This window comes from Coregonus clupeaformis, unplaced genomic scaffold (assembly GCF_020615455.1).
Source record: "Coregonus clupeaformis isolate EN_2021a unplaced genomic scaffold, ASM2061545v1 scaf0010, whole genome shotgun sequence".
NCBI classification, from domain to species: domain Eukaryota; kingdom Metazoa; phylum Chordata; class Actinopteri; order Salmoniformes; family Salmonidae; genus Coregonus; species Coregonus clupeaformis.
The window spans coordinates 1041760-1054972 of record NW_025533465.1 but is presented as its reverse complement, the minus strand read 5'-3'; positions in this window follow the sequence as shown (position 1 = coordinate 1054972).

The window sequence follows — 13213 nt, the reverse complement described above, 5'->3', positions numbered from 1 at the left end:
AGGTCTTTCTCTGAGGACTACCCTACTCTGCCATTGTTTTAAAGTCAAGCAATTCAAACTGAAATCTCACGATCTGTTGTGATAAATAAATAATTTTGAGCTTTTTACTAAATAGATCCACATCTCTATAATATTTCAAAAGGGTCTAAATATAACATATGTAACCAAATCATTCATCAAATAGCATACAATCCTACCATACAATGCAATCAAATTACAAATGCAACATATTTCCTTTGCAATTCTCCTAATGATATTCACAATTCTACACATTATCTGAATATATATTTTTTTGACCATTAATCACCTAGCTGTACATTCATAAACGACACAACCTTTTTCAAAAACAATAGCTTATTTTGGTCCATTTTCAGTCAAGACCAATCCTAAAAATATCTAATATTTTTTTGTGCTCATCAGTTAAATTTATTAAAATGATTTATATCTGTACTGAATTGATCCTCAAATTCAATACAAATAATGCAAAAGATGAAACACCAATCTCATATTATAAAGTTGAAATCTGGTAGAGAGAGGCAGAATTGTTTAACTTACCACTTGAATGCACAGTTGAATGTGTAGTGGTTGTTCTCTCTTTGGTGTCAGTAACATCCCCTTTTCTTAACCCTCCGTTACTTGATGACATGAGAGAAAACAATTGATTTGGTTTTATTTTGAAACAGTTGCTGAACAAAGGATTGTGGGAAAGCGCAACAGAAAACTGACCAGGCAACCTTTACAGTGAATTCAACCTCTCAGCGTACAATTCAAAGCATTTAGCTAAAGGCTAGAAATAAAACAACTACATCTATTAAACTCATACTGTAACATTAATTTCACTCTAACACACATAATACATTATGTGACAATGATGCATATTATTGGTCCTTTTTCAAGATTTATTCTAATCTACGCCAAATATTTTATAATCAGAAATAGTCTATCAGCTAGATAAACTGTTTTTCCTTTGTTTTAGTTTTTGATTGATTGAGAATACAAAATGGAAAAATTTGATATTCCCAACTGGTAACCAACTTCTGTAATGGAAACCTGTGCTTGATGTTCAGCTTGTTGTTTGCATCTTGCCTGTTGTCTTACCTCTAGAGAGGACTGCTCCTGCTACCGTGCACTAGGAAGGACCAAGCACACATCCAAACCTATCCATCTTGGTCTGAGAGTCAATGTTCTATGCGACTAAGTCACAGGTAACTTGGAGATACCGCTAGCAACAGTCTGACTGTAGGCAAGTGTGTACATTAAGGTCACTTCATTGTGTTTAAATACCAAAGTCTCAAATAAAAACAGGAACCTTTACTTTAACCACGTCATCTTGCTATCGGAGGTTATTGACACACACATCACTGGTGTCTATGCAGTGTGGTGTGTGTGTATAATACGCAACCCACACAACTCTCTTCGTGTGACTGTGGTAATTTAAGTGATCTCCACCACAGAAATAGAAACACTCTCCCACACTAGAACAAAGGTGAAAAGAGCTGCTAGAAGATGACCAGATTTGACTAAACAAGTGAAGTAAAGAGGTGAGATCAAATCAAATCAAATTGTATTTGCCACATGTGCTGAATACAACAGGTGTAGACCTTACAGTGAAATGCTTACTTACAGCCCTTAACCAACAATGCAGTTTTAAGAAAAAAAGTGTGAAGTAAAAAAAAGATAAATACAAAATAATTAAAGAGCAGCAGTAAAATAAAAGAACAGTAGGGAGGCTATGTACAGAGGGTACCGGTACAGAGTCAATGTGCGGGGGCACCGGTTAGAGATGGCCAAAATAACTGTGTGTTATCGCTGATGTTCATTGACAGTGAAAACGACATTGGAGATCACTGTATGACTCAGCACACGACACCTTAGATTGAAACAGGTCAGAGGCCCTCAGAACAGCCTCAATTCGTCGGGGCATGGACTCTACAAGGTGTCTAAAGCATTTCACAGGGATGCTGGCCCATGTTGACTCCAATGTGGACCATTCTTGATACACACGGGAAACTGTTGAGTGTGAAAAACCCAGCAGCGTTGCAGTTCTTGACACAAACTGGTGCACCTACACTGATTGAAGTGGTTTTAACAAGTGACATCAATAAGGGATCATAGCTTTCACCTGGATTCACCTGGTCAGTCTACAGTATGTCATGGAAAAAGCAGGTGTTCTTAATGTTTTGTACACTCAGTGTATTGTATCCTGTGAGAAGCAGACAGTGGAGTTGAGTGTGCCACTGCCTTGATGTTCTGGAGTGGAGCTTGGCAGAGCGCTGTGGTTACTGTGGCGGGGGGCTGGCAGACTTCTCCCCAGGGTTTCAGGGAGTGCAGACGAGGGAAGGGCAGGTTGTTGAGATGGGGTGGTGGGCTTAGTGGGTTTGTGTCTCGTCTCTGATGGGGGGGTTCAGGGGCTTCTCTCCCTACATCCGTCCCTCTGCTCCCCTGCTGCTGCTCCTGCCTTTCTAGGAACCTGAATCTCTGGGGTCTGGGGTGGAGGGGAGGGGGGAGGGGGAGGGGTTATGGCTGGTTGGCATTTAGTGTACTTTTACTTTTCTTTGTTTTTGTCTCACCTGTTCTTCTTTCCACTGTGATATGTGCCCTTGCGTTCCAGTATGCTCCTTGCTCTGAGCTCCATTGAAGCAGTCTGTATAAGGCTGTGGTTATGAAACCAGCATCACAAGAGCGAATGGAGTGACAGGTGGGGATGCAAACACAAGACTATATCTGGTCAGAGAGCGACTTGGGGTTGGACTCAACTAGTGAACACACAATGTTAGGACGCGGTCTAAGTGCCGTGGTCCCCCTTGTTTATCACAACTGAGCAAATTTCCCATCATGGCTCCCAATCTTGGGAGCTATGCAGCCCAACCTCAGCAACTCTGGGTTAGGCTGCATTTTGTTGGGGAAGAACAGGTGCCTAGTATAAAACCTACTGGCTGAAAACCTACTGCTCGACTCCCAGTGATTCACTGGGAGTCGTATGGTATGGCCTAAGGAGGTACAAGATCAGGACCAAGAGAGGAAAAGATGGTGAAGCTGTAGAGATCCCCAACAACATCATGCTGGGGCCACACAGCGGCAGAATCTTCTACCCAGGACAGACCACCCGCTGCTATGTCTGTAACGCCATGGACCACCAGGGGAAGGATTGCAAGACTGTCAAATGCTGGAGATGCAGTGAGTTCGGCCACAAGTCCAGAGAGTGCACGAGTGAAAGCAAGTGCACACTCTGCAATGGTGATGGGCAGACCTACTTCAACTGTCCACAAGCGTACAGCAACAGAGCATAGAACGGTGTAAGGGAAGCAGAACCTGAAGCTCAACAACTAACTCAGCCAGCAGACGAGCCCGATGACCCCCAGATGCCACAGCACGTCCCAAAACAAGATGAGCAGCAGAGAGATGAGGAAGAGAAACAACACCAACCTGAGAGCAACAGCCAGTCCTACAGCCAGTCCTACAGCCAGTCCTACAGCCAGTCTGACACCACACCAGAGAGCAAGAGTGACGAGGAGAACGATGACAGCTTTGAGTCCACCAGTGAAGAGCCATCCCAAGACTCTCCCCTCCCTGATGAAACAGGTCCTCCACTCAAATGGAGGCTCGTGATGACGACCCACCAAGCCTTGCCAGTACTCCGGCCGCCTCCCACCTCCCTCCCTGGTGGCTACCCTCCTCTAATAAAAAGAAAACTGCCCTAAATGAGTACCATTAAATAAACTGCATACAAGCAAAACTTAATCAATAATTACAGGACTTTCTTTATTATCAGTATTTATTATGATTATCTCTAATGACCAACAAATGTATGTATTTTTTAAATGTGTGCCTTCTATTTTGCAATGTGTATTTAAAAATATTGTCAACTCATGAATTGTATTAATTATTGATTGAAAATAGATACTTATATATACAAAATAAATAAAGATTATATTAAAACTAAAAATCTAAAATCAAAAAGATATGATGCAAAACAACATCTAATAAACGAGAAAAGAAACAGAAAGTAATTTTTTTAAGATGATCATATACATTTAAAAAAGAGCGGGGTGTGGGGCCAGAGTAGCGAATTCTGGGCCGAGCCCAGCGTCACTGACTATTGTGGTTTTAACACATCAATCAGAGATGGCCTTATGCTCTCCCTGAGACACAAACACATGAATAGATACACACACAAACACATGCAGGGAAACACATGCAGGGAAACTTAAATCCGTTCTACCTAATTTCTACCAGCATGTTAAATGTGCAACCAGAGGAAAAAAAACTCTAGACCACCTTTACTCCACACACAGAGACGCATACAAAGCTCTCCCTCGCCCTCCATTTGGAAAATCTGACCATAACTCTATCCTCTTGATTCCTGCTTATAAGCAAAAACTAAAGCAGGAAGGACCAGTGACTCGGTTAATAAAAAAGTGGTCAGATGACGCAGATGCTAAGCTACAGGACTGTTTTGCTAGCACAGACTGGAACATGTTCCGGGATTCTTCAGATAGCATTTAGAAGTACACCACATCAGTCACTGGCTTCATCAATAAGTGCATCGATGATGTCGTCCCCACAGTGACCCTACGTACATACCCCAACCAGAAGCCATGGATTACAGGAAACATCCGCACTGAGCTAAAGGGTAGAGCTGCCGCTTTCAAGGAGCGGGACTCTAACCCGGACGCTTATAAGAAATCCCGCTATGCCCTCCGACGAACCATCAAACAGGCAAAGAGTCAATACAGGACTAAGATTTAATCGTACTACACCGGCTCTGACGCTCGTCGGATATGGCAGGGCTTGAAAACTATTACAGACTACAAAGGGAAGCACAGCCGCGAGCTGCCCAGTGACACAAGACTTCCAGACGAGCTAAACCACTTCTATGCTCGCTTCGAGGCAAGCAACACTAAAGCATGCATGAGAGCACCAGCTGTTCCGGATGACTATGTGATCACGCTCTCCGTAGCCGATGTGAGTAAGACTTTTAAGCAGGTCAACATTCACAAGGCCGCAGGGCCAGACGGATTACCAGGACGTGTACTCCGAGCATGTGCTGACCAACTGGCAAGTGTCTTCACTGACATTTTCAACATGTCCCCTGACTGAGTCTGTAATACCAACATGTTTCAAGCAGACCACCATGGTCCCCGTGCCCAAGGACTCTAAGATAACCTGCCTAAATGACTACCGACCCGTAGCACTGACGTCTGTAGCCATGAAGTGCTTTGAAAGGCTGGTCATGGCTCACATCAACACCATTATCCCAGAAACCCTAGACCCACTCCAATTTGCATACCACCCCAACAGATCCACAGATGATGCAATCTCTATTGCACTCCACACTGCCCTTTCCCACCTGGACAAGAGGAACACCTACGTGAGAATGCTATTAATTGACTACAGCTCAGCATTCAACACCATAGTGCCCTCAAAGCTCATCACTAAGCTAAGGATCCTGGGACTAAACACCTCCCTCTGCAACTGGATCCTGGACTTCCTGACGGGCCGCCCCCAGGTGGTAAGGGTAGGTAACAACACATCTGCCACACTGATCCTCAACACGAGGGCCCCTCAGGGGTGTGTGCTCAGTCCCCTCCTGTACTCCCTGTTCATTTACATTTACATTTACATCATTTAGCAGACACTCTTATCCAGAGCGACTTACAGTTAGTGAGTGCATACATTATTTTATTTATATATATTTTTCATACTGGCCCCTGTGGGAATCGAACCCACAACCCTGGCGTTGCAATGCCATGCTCTACCAACTGAGCTACATCCCTGCCGGCCATTCCCTCCCCTACCCATACCCTGGACGACGCTGGGCCAATTGTGTGCCGCCCCATGGGTCTCCCGGTCACGGCCGGCTACGACAGAGCCTGGATTCGAACCAGGATCTCTAGTGGCACAGCTAGCACTGCGATGCAGTGCCTTAAACCACTGCGCCACTCGGGACTGCATGGCCAGGCACGACTCCAACACCATCATTAAGTTTGCCGACGACACAACAGTGGTAGGCCTGATCACTGACAACGATGAGACAGCCTATGTGGTGCCAGGATAACAACCTCTCCCTCAACGTGACCAAGACAAAGGAGATGATTGTGGACTACAGGAAAAAAAAGAGGACTGAGCACGCCCCCATTCTCATCGACAGGGCTGTAGTGGAACAGGTTGAGAGCTTCAAGTTCCTTGGTGTCCACATCACCAACAAACTATCATGGTCCAAACACACCAAGACAGTCGTGAAGAGGGCACGACAAAGCCTATTCCCCCTCAGGAGACTGAAAAGATTTGGCATGGGTCCTCAGATCCTGGTATGGCAACTGCTTGGCCTCCGACCGCAAGGCACTACAGAGGGTAATGCGTACGGCCCAGTACATCACTGGGGCCAAGCTTCCTGCCATCCAGGACCTCTATACCAGGCGGTGTCAGAGGAAGGCCCTCAAAATTGTCAAAGACTCCAGCCACCCTAGTCATAGACTGTTCTCTCTGCTACCGCACGGCAAGCGGTACCGGAGTGCCAAGTCTAGGTCCAAAAGACTTCTCAACAGCTTCTACCCCCAAGCCATAAGACTCCTGAACAGCTAATCATGGCTACCCGGACTATTTGCACTGCCCCCCCCACCCCATCTTTTTACGCTGCTGCTACTCTGTTAATTATTTATGCATAGTCACTTTAACTCTACCCACATGTACATATTACTTCAACTACCTCAACTAGCCGGTGCCCCCGCACATTGACTCTGCACCGGAACCCCCTGTATATATAGCCTCCCTACTGTTATTTTATTTTACTTATGCTCTTTTTTTCTCAACACTTTTGTTGTTTTATTCTACTTTTTTTATTAAAAATAAATGCACTGTTGGTTAAGGGCTGTAAGTAAGCATTTCACTGTAATGTCTGCACCTGTTGTATTCGGCGCATTTGGCCAATAAAATTTGATTTGATTTGATGTTATTGTGCATCTGCAAGCAGGTAAAGTCACATACACACGTGCATGCATTCAGTGCACACACTCAAACGTGAACAGTCACACACAGGCATATAGTCACACAGGCTACACCTTATCATTAAGGACACACTCTTGAAAACATACAAACAGTAAAACATGCCAGTAAAGGCATCCAAATTCTGTTGACAAAATCGGCCGATATAGAATAGAGGAGAAACAATAGGCGTTTTCACACTTGTACATTTTCCCTGCATGGGGCAACCACAGGAGGAAATTATCTAATGAAAAAAAACGCCCATCGCTGATAGCTACAAGGAGTCCAAATTTACCTCACTAATCACACATTACCACACATTAATCAATAAAACACATCCAACAAATGAACATGCAAAGAGAGAAAGAGGGAGAGAGAGATGGAGCTGGCCAGAGGGCTTCTGTCAACAGTAAGCCATGGTTACGGCTGACTGTGTGCATCTCTGTATGTGTGGTTGGTGGGTGGCTGTGGTTTCAGTCAGGGTGCTGGGTGTACTTTCTCATGGCCCACATCTTATTTTTCTCTGTCACCAACAGGACTCGCTCCCCACCCACCCATCTCACACATTAATTTCCCCTCTTTCTCTCTCTCACACATTACTTGGCAAATGGTGAGAAGGTGAGTGAGAGGGCAAGGAGCTTCTGACTACTCTAACAAAAAAACAGACCTGTGGTGTAACAATAAACATACTGCCTTTCTAGATGAAAAAATGTATTGAAGCGGTTACCTCAGGTCTCCTGGCCATGCCTACTACCAGACATCTCTAGACACATCTAAATGTCATGGCTGCTTTGTACCTCTGCCTTCCTGTTATATTCTCTTTCTCTCTAAATCTTTCTTCATGGCATTTCGCTCTGTTTCTAGTCTTGTGTATACGGCCTAGAAGCCTGGCATGTGATGCTACTCTCTCTCTTACTATGAAAGGATAGTGGGAGGTCAGAGGGTGTGAGAACTCTGAAAGTCTACGGTACCCAAGGCAGTCATACCTCCCTGTACACTACAACAGTATAATAACCTAACACCACCACCACATGGAAATTTTATGCATCCTAATTTATTTAGCATTTATCATCTGTCATACTGTAGATGAGTGAATAGGATGTGACTGCTCTGCGTGGTCCCATCTTAACACTTCCCCTTATTCAGAGCTAAGATATCAGTCATAGTGTTAAAAAGCACTTGTGTCACTGTCACGAATCTCGCTAATCTTGATCCAGCAAAAGTGTTATGAGATCAGAAAAAGGGACTTTATTATTTTGGCCTTGATGGTACTAAAACGATGTACAGTGCCTTCAGAAAGTATTCACACCCCTTGACTTTTTCAAAATGTTGTTGTGTTACATATGGATTACATTGGTATTTTGTGTCACTGATCTACACACAATACCCCATAATGTCAAAGTGGAATTAAAAATGAAAAGCTGTAATGTCTTGAGTCAATAAGTATTCAACCCCTTTGTTATGGCAAGCCTAAGTAATAAGATGCATGGACTCAGTCTGTGTGCAATAATATTGTTTAACATGGTTTTTTTTATGACTACCCCATTTCTGTAACCCACACATACAATTATCTGTAAGGTCCCTCAGTCGAGCAATGAATTTCAAGCACAGATTCAACCACAAAGATCAGGGAGGTTTTCCAATGGCTTGCAGAGAAGGGCACCTATTGGTAGATGTTTTTTTTTTTTAAAGCAGACACTGAATATCCCTTTGAGCATGGTGAAGTTATTAATTACGCTTTGGATGATGTATCAATACACCCAGTCACAACAAAGATGCAGGTGTCCTTCCTAACTCAGTTGCCGGAGAGGAAGGAAACCGCTCAGGGATTTCACCATGAGGCCAATGGTGACTTTAAAACAGTTACAGAGCTTAATAGCTGTGATAGGAGAAAACTGAGGATGGATCAACAACATTGTGGTTACTCCACAAAGTAACCTAAATGACAGAGTGAATATAAAAATATTCCAAAACATGCATCCTGTTTGCAACAAGGCACTAAAGTAATACTGCAAAGAATGTGGCAAAGAAATGAATGTTTTGTCTAAATACAAAGTGTTATGTTTGGGGCAACTACAACACAACACATTACTGAGTACCACTCTCCATAGTTTCAAGCATGGTGGAGGCTGCATCCTGTTATGAGAATGCTTGTCATCGGCAAGGACTAGGGAGTTTTTTAGGATGAAAAGAAAGGGAATAGAGCTAAGCACAGGCAACATCCTAGAGGAAAACTGGTTCAGTCTGCTTTCTAACAGACACTGGGAGACAAATTCACCTTTCAGCAGGAAAATACACAAGGCCAAAACTTCACTGGAGTTGCTTACCAAGACAACATTGAATGTTCCTGAGTGACCTAGTTACAGTTTTGACTTAAATCGACTTGAAAATCTATGGCAAGACTTGAAAATGGCTGTCTAGCAATGGTCAACAACCAACTTGATAGAGCTTGAAGAATTTAAAAAAGAATAATGGGCAAATATGGTACAATCCAGGTGTTCAAAGCTCTTAGAGACTTACCCAGAAAGACTCACAGTTGTAATCGCCACTGTATCGCTGCATTCTAAACTCTGATGGTGGATCTCTATGTGTATGAAGGGACTGTTGTTTTGGCTAGGTGACTCAGGTCTCTGCTCTCTACCCCGCATTGATGTTGAATGTGATATGTATGAATTGTAATATATTTCCTGCTAAAATAAAACATTATGGAGGGAGAAGTCAATTTACTGACACTCACAAGTACACACAAGCACTCACACACACATAAACACACACACACACCCAAACACACGGGGTGGATGTGTGAGGCCTCTGTCACACACACCACACCCAGAACACCAGTCTCTCTGCCTCACACACATGAATAAGCAAACACAAACACATAGCCTACACACCAAATATGCACAGCAGTTTTGCAGTCTTTTATGTCCAACTGACTTTGGAGGCTTGTATAGAGATACAATATCAACAACAGAAATATCCAGAATAGCAATAGTACATTCAATTACTATGCCCAATATGACATAATGTAAGGATATGCAGGTAACTGCCAAAATAAAGGAAACATTTGGGTAAATGAGGGATACGAAGTATAGCCTCCTGAGACCCAGCAATTCTTTTTTGTCCTCTTTAGTGGACATCAGTCCTTGGTCCTTATCTCTGAGGCCATACAAGCCACTATATTAAGTCCTGTTGTCACTTTGAGAGGACATTCTGGGCTTTTCAATTATATCACATGTGTGGGGGTATGACCTTGACAACTTTATCTTCCTGGTCCTGGAAATCTGAAAAGAAGTGTGTGTAATTATTAATTATAATTTTTGTGAGTTTGACATTAAAATTGTTTCTAGAAAGTGAATATCTCAGGAATAGTTAAATGAGTTGGCAGGACTGTAATAATTGTGTCACATTAAATAAGAGCTAAATAAGAGCTTATCAAGAAATGTCCTCTGTAGTGGACATCCGGATGCCGCAACTATGTTTTTCACCTTCTGTACCCATTGACTGTAATGTTCATATTCATGTCCTAATGACCACTACAGAAGACAATTTAGCATTTACAATCAAATATAAATAACAATATATATAGTTCTTGGTAACGTTATGTTATGTAAAATTAAATACATGAAAATAATAATAAAGGAGGGTCTCAGGAGGATATTGAAAGTAGGTGCTTCCACACAGGTTTGGTTCCTGAGTTATTTAAGCAATTAACATCCCATCATGCTTATCATGTACAGTACCAGTCAAGAGTTTGGACACACCTACTCATTCAAGGGTTTGTCTTTATTTTTACTATTTTCTACATTTTAGAATAATAGTGAAGACATCAAAACTATGAAATAACACATATGGAATCATGTAGTAACCAAATCAGTGTTAAACAAATCAAAATATATTTTATATTTGAGATTCTTCAAATAGCCACCCTTTGCCTTGATGACAACTTTGCACACTCTTGACATTCTTTCAACCAGCTTCACCTGGAATGCTTAACCAACAGTCTTGAAGGAGTTCCCAAATATGCTGAGCACTTGTTGGCTGCTTTTCGTTCACTCTGCCGTCCGACTCATCCCAAACCATCTCAATTGGGTTGAGGTTGGGGGATTGTGGAGGCCAGGTCATCTGATGCAGCACTGCATCACTCTCCTTCTTGGTAAAATAGCCCTTAAACAGCCTGGATGTGTGTTGGGTCATTGTCCTGTTGAAAAACAAATGATAGTCCCACTAAGCCCAAACCAGAAGGGATGGTGTATCGCTGCAGTGTGCCTTGAATTCTAAATAAATCATAGTGTCACCAGCAATCATAGCACCCCTCACCATAACACCTCCTCCTCCATGCTTTACGGTAGGAACTACACAGGCGGAGATCATCCGTTCACCCACACCGCGTCTCACAAAGACACGGCGGTTGAAACCAAAACCTTAAATTTGGACTCCAGACCAAAGGACAAATTTCCACCAGTCTAATGTCCATTGCTCATGTTTCTTGGCCCAAGCAGGTCTCTTCTTATTATTGGTGTCCTTTAGTAGTGGTTTCTTTGCAGAAATTCGACCATGAAGGCCTGCTTCACACAGTCCCCTCTGAACAGTTGATGTTGAGATGTGTCTCTGACTTCAACTCTGTGAAGCATTTATTTGGGCTGCAATTACTGAGGCTGGTAACTCTAATGAACTTATCCACTGCAGCAGAGGTAACTCTGGGTCTTCCATTCCTGTGGCGGTCCTCATGAGAGCCAGTTTACATTTACATTTTAGTCATTTAGCTGACGCTCTTATCCAGAGCGACTTACAGTTAGTGAGTGCCTACATTTTTTATTTATTTTTTCATAGCACTTGATCATAGCACTTGATGGTTTTTGCGACTGCACTTGAAGAAACTTTCAAAGTTCTTGAAATGTTCCATATTGACTGACCTTCATGTCTTAAAGTAATGATGGCTGTCGTTTCTCTTTGCTTATTTGAGCTGTTCTTGCCATAATATGGACTTGGTCTTTTACCAAATAGGGCTATCTTCTGTATACCTCCCTACCTTGTCACAACACAACTGATTGGCTCAAACGCATTAAGAAGGAAAGAAATTCCACAAATTAAGACACACCTTTTAATTTAAATTTATTCCAGGTGACTACCTCATGAAGTTGGTTGAGAGAATGCCAAGTGTGCACACACACACACAAACATACATTTACACAAGGAAAAGGGTGGCTACTTTGAAGAATCTCAAATATAAAATGTTTTGATTTGTTTAACACTTTTTTGGTTACTACATGATTCCATATGTGTTATTTCATAGTTTTGATGTCTTCACTATTCTTCTACAATGTAAAAAATACTAAGAATAAAGAAAAACCCTTGAATGAGTAGGTGTGTTCAAACTTTTGACTGGTAGTGTGTAGAAATGTTTCCCAGTTGCCCATTATCTTGGCTACCATGGCTAGAAGAAGAGATTTCAGTGACTTTGAAAGAGGGGTCTCAAAGGAGCATAGGGGCCTTAATAAAGGGTGAGTGCGCATATGTGTGTGTGTGTCTCAGTCACCAGATCTAAACCCAATTGAACACTTATGGGAGATTCTGGAGCGGCACCTGAGACACTTGTAGAATCATTGAAGCTGTTAAAGCAGCTCATGGTGGCCCAATGCCCTATTAAGACACTTACACTTTATATATTTATTTTGTCAGTTACCTGCATATAAGAATAGAGATGAATTGGACATGAATGTAGATGCACTGCAGAAAGCCATGCTTATCAGATGAGGCAGAATAAGCTATAAAATCCACCTCTGTCTCTTTCAGCTGCGATTCACAATGTCATGAGATTTTCTCTCTCTCTCAAGTTCACACATCCCTTTCACATCCGCACTGGTACCCATCACTGCAAGGTTGCACCCATCCAGTCCCAGCGTCCGCTTTTCTAACCTCTCTAGGCCATCACGAATAGACATACACCCTAAGAAACACACAGCTGTGTACAATAGGCTACATCATTTTGGCAATCTCCCTCCATTTAGTTACTGTAAGCGTTCTAAAACTCCACCTGACCCAGATACCACACACACACACCTACAAAATGGAACAAATAGAAGTTCAATAACATAAAACAAATGGCAAATCCAATAACCCAATCACATGCTATTACTGTACAGTACCCTATGCCTGATCACCAGGACAAGATAATGGACCAAGAAATACATTTCCTCCCACAATAATTTAGTGACTCTTTAACATA